Below are 5,069 nucleotides of genomic sequence, written 5' to 3'. Positions count from 1 at the left end.
TTTAATGAATAATTACTACTGTACTTTCTGTGTTCAGTAACATAGTACATGTATGTTTGGTTGCCAAGGAGAACTGCACTTCAGAGCACATGACAGAAAGGAGCTACTGCATGGTCCAAGAGGTCTCTGTATGGGGACAGCAAAGGGAGAGGGCTTGTGGGCCATATAACACAGAACACTTTCCTCTAATATAAACATAACCTGTTATGACACACCCACACACACAAACCAACAAAACAAACAGAAAACACCTATCTCCTGTTTTGCCTTGTTTCCTTCCTGTATACTTTTTAGATTGGTTGGTTGGTTGTACCAACACCATTTTCCCATGGTGGCCATTTACTTTGCCTCTTTTGTCACATCTATGAACTAGATCCTTCTCCTCAAGTAGGTTTCACAGAGAGTTCAATAAAAGGTCTCTGTTCTGGGTGCCAGTTTATTTTCTTCACTACCTCACATTTTTCATACCACACAGACAGAAAGAGATGCTTTGAGCATCACAAAACACAGAATTACTTTTAGCTCTTTATTTAGACAGGGACAACATTTCAGGTTCCTCTAATTCCCACTGACAGGAGAGAAATGTAATAACAAAATGTTTCAGGCAAAATGGCATAGAAGCGTTAACTCCCAAGACCTCTGCAGTAGAGCCTCAGGCAAGAGCAAAGGAATTCCAGCACAACAGGAACAAACGCCTTGTATTCTAACTATTCTAACCCCATCTTTTCTTTGAATTTGGCAGCCCAGGAATAATGAATGCTTTGAGCCAAACCCACCCATGAAGATGAATTAAAAGGTCAGAGTAAAGAACAGGTCACCTGTCTGGTGATGCTTACTAAGTAGCCGGGTTTACGCCTCTTCCAGCTAATTGGAAATAGAATACAAAGGTCTGAAGTATTACTTCACTTACTTTAAAATGTAGACCCAGTGATGCAGTCAATACCAGCACGAGCCTGGGGTTCATCCTGGTAGCTGAGGTGTCACCACTAGTATGGAGAAATGGAACCGCAGCATCTTAATACACACATTAACCTCAAGTTTGAACAAGGGGATGAACAGAGCAGCCTCCACACCAAATCCATTAGTACAGAACTGATCAGGGCATCTCTCAGTCCATGTGCAAGTGCCTCCAGGTCCTTTGTGACTACAGATTTCTCCAGAATGGAACAGGGCTATGCTGAGGCAATCAAGGCAGCAGCCCAGATTTCTTTTCATGACATCTGGACAGCAAAGTGAGTGAGAGCTTTCAGTTTCCTTTTTTGCATCTTGTATCTCTTTTTATCTCCGGCAGTTTGATTCAGATTATAAAGATATCAGAGACTCTTACACAAGAGAGTCAAAAAAAAGCAAATGTGCAAATATTCTCAACTTCTCAGCTTACACTTTTAATCTATGCAAACCGCACTGTTTCTGCCCTCAGTAGAGCATACCAGTGCACAGTGAAATGTTTTGTTTCTATTCTTCTTCATCATGATATAATTGATGAATGCCTCCTTTTCCTTCTGCAGCACAGTGGCTGGTCTGCAGACAAGCCTCGAGTGACAATGCTTTCAGTTAGGCACCACTTAGTGGTCTTAAAGAAACCCACCAACATCTTAGAGGGGGCCGATTTTACAGTCCTTTGCGCCTCATTTCTGTCAGTTGCAGGGGAAGAATTGGAATAGGACTACAGGGGAGTAGAATCTCTGCAAAGTGCAATCTCTGGCACACCATCCGCACAGCTTACAGGTGCTTTGTCACCAGGTGCTTTGGAATGGAGTACTGCTGAAACAACCTGCTTATGTGATAGGAGGCACAGTACTTTTGCTATCTTTCTAGCTACAAATGGTGGATTTTGTAAAACAGCAGCTTACTTGTATATTACTATGCACAAGACACAGCAGAATTCTGATGACAGAGAACAGACACAGGTGTCAGGATTGTTAGTGAAGTTCTCTCTTTTGGCTTGAACCTAAATGATGCACAGATCAACCTAAAAGCTGAATGCATCATTCATTTTCTAAGGAGCTGCACTGTGAACTTTGATAATACCATCATGATGCTTATTTTCACTGAAGCTAAGTTTGTGTTACAAATTCAGATGATGAAAATAATCATTCTTTTAAAATGTGTATTATATAAAACTACTGTAACCTCATTTGTATACTTTTTCAGAAGATCGTTAACATAGTCTCCATTCTTTGCCATTTATTTACGACTTTCTCAGTCTTACAGACTGATAAGAATTAATCTAATAATGTCCTTTATGTTGTTATAGGCACAAATGAGTTTTAAGGGATTCTATCCTTTGGTTTTGAGTTTTTCAAAGCATTTATTTCTCAGCTTCTTAACTTAATATCCTATCCTATTATGGTTTAAACTGTTTTTTAGAGTCTTTTTCTCATCATTTTGATTTGACATTGACATGAAAAATTTCACCATGGATATGAAAGAAAATCAAACAGTATTTTGATGCATTAGTTCAGTTCTAAAGATTCCGAACATCAGATATAAAAACCCATGTACCAACCACTGGGAAGCTGCTTCAAGCACAATCTATCCTGTCAATCACTCTTTGCACATATGATTTGGGATTACTGAACAAACCAAAAGCTGTAGATAAATCAAAATGTTTAACGTGATATATTGCATTAATGCCTTCCTCTTTTTCTGTCCTTTTTATTAGCCTACGTTGCACGGAAATGTTTAGAAATCAAAAGCCAAGCAGCACACAGAGAGCCAGTTTCATAATCAGAGTATTTCAAGTGGACAGATGCATCATGTCGATTAAAAATAAGGCTCACAGAAAAAGCCTCATTGACCAAGTTGTCTATCTCATACACAGGCTTTTTGTCTCCTTCTCTCATTGGCGTGTGTGTCACACCCCTGGAAAACTTCTCATCTGGGGAGCTGAGAGCTCCTTTAATCTACAAATCAGTCAACAGAATCTGAAACATCACTTATCTGACTGAGCAATGAGTGCTTGTGCTTACGGAGCCTACAGAGCTTCGCTCATCACATGCTGCCTCAACAAGCCCACAGACTGTAGCAAAAGTCCCTCTTCAAGGCAGTTTTCCGTTGATTCCTTTCCACACAGAAGCAAAGCAAGCACCAATTTCTTAGTGGAACAAGCCTTGATCAGTCAGTAATGCCTGTGTAGATAGGCACACACACAGCCTTAAGAACAGAGGCTGGTGCTGATGCTATGGAAATAACTTCTGAGTTTCACTAAAACAATGGAGTGCCCGAGTGCCAGCTCCTGCCTCGTGCGTGCGGCCAGAACTGTACTCTGAAGGTTCCCGGTGCCAAGAACAACTCTCATATTGGTGATGAGAGGGAAGGGTGAAATAAAATAGGTCTTGAACCTGAAAAATAACTTGATAAGCAAAATGAGTACAACGAGAGCATAACTTACTAATTACAAGAAAATAGCATCTTTTCTGAAAGACATTTTCAACATTTTCATCCAACATGAGACATTGTAACACAATGCTGAGGCTTGGCAGAGGATGGCAGTTCCTTTTGCAGAGCTTCCAAGGTCTCTGAGTTCAGTTTGGTTTCAGTACAAGGAACAAGAACCAGCTTCCTTTGCAAAGAGGAGCAGAGCTGGGATTCTAATTGGAGGTGCAATGAGAGGTGGCCACATTGCCTACAGCCTGCTGTCAGGCTCTGTCTCCTCCTCGGCCCATCACAGTGAAGAACATTTGCCTCTGGGATGTTTTACTTTCAACAAGCAGGCAAATCTTGATAAAACTTGGTTTGCTTGAGTTTTCTTAGCTATCTCAATTGAAGTTGTTAGTAACAATTGCGTGCCAGCAAAGACTGCAGGCTCAGCAGGAAGAGGAAAATCAATATTCATTTTATAAGAGGGAGAAATAACTGAGGGAAATAGAAAATGAGAAAAGCTGAATTCAATTTCAGCTTCCAAGTACATCCATCTATTGATTTTACAGCACTGGAGGACAGCAGAAGAGCCTAACAAGGCCTCAACTATAAGAGCAACCCTAGGTTTGTGTTGCAAATGCTGGCTCCTGCTGCAGCACCTGGCAGGGAAAGCTTTTCTCTACGTTTTCATGTGTTCAGGCCATATGTACTCTCCTTTGTTCTCCCTGGCACCTGGAGGGATTTTCATTCTCCCTGTTTGCAAAAGCAAGCTCTGGAAGGGAAAGGACAAAGAAAGAGGTGGGGGATTAAGGACCCAGAACCAAGTCCTCAAAGCTGTTTCAGCTGATGGCAACAGCCCAGCTGTTTAATACCTTGGCATCTGCCTCCCTCCCTGTTTTCCATATCACTTCACTGATCAGGAAGACTTGGGTAGCCCCAGAGCCTGCCTCTGCAGCTCCTACACGGAGTGTTATGTCATGCATACAGGCGGCACTACAAATTGTCAGTGCTCTGCTGAGATGCGAGAAGAGCCCACCTCACCTCCTCTGGATGTGGCAGGAAGGCATGAAAACTACTCACTGGAAGCTGAGATGATCCTGCACCCCACAGGCCGGGTGCTGCTCCTCCAGTCTGCCCTGTGCTACTCTATGGCTCACTGCAGGTTTGGAGAGTTGGCACGCGGGGTCACTTTGTGAGAACACTCTAGTGTCAAATACGTGTGTGTTGTGCCTGTCATCATTATTTTCAGGACCTCTAGTGGCAGAAATAACTGTTTGTAGAAAAAAAGCTCTTTACATGAGAACAAGACACGAAATATCAGGATGGCTGTGAACTCCATCCAGCCAAGAATGAATGTCAAAATGCCATTTCTTTAATTAACATTCTGGGTTTTCTCCAGGAAATTATCTCATCTTCCCCTTTCTTATGCAGAGTACTGCAAAATAACAAACCCATTTATGGAAGGATGCTTTTCGGTTAGCCAAGGAAAACTATTGTCACTGATTTAGAAAAGGCTTCCTTCCTCCCCTGTGCCACCCCAAAAACATCCTACTGTTCTTCTGGGCACAAGTCCTCCGAATTCAGGGCTGCTACTGCATAATTCAAAGAAAGACTAAAGTCTGCCAGGAAAACGTCCAAGCCCTAAAACACATTTATAGCTATCAGCAATCATTATTTCATACCTGACAGTAATCCCTTTAGCAAAC

Source organism: Lagopus leucura, unplaced genomic scaffold (genome assembly GCF_019238085.1).
Source record: "Lagopus leucura isolate 7727_CA_CO unplaced genomic scaffold, USGS_WTPT01 Super-Scaffold_100157, whole genome shotgun sequence".
NCBI lineage: Eukaryota > Metazoa > Chordata > Aves > Galliformes > Phasianidae > Lagopus > Lagopus leucura.
The sequence above is the reverse complement of the archived record's forward strand: the minus strand, read 5'-3'. Positions refer to the sequence as shown.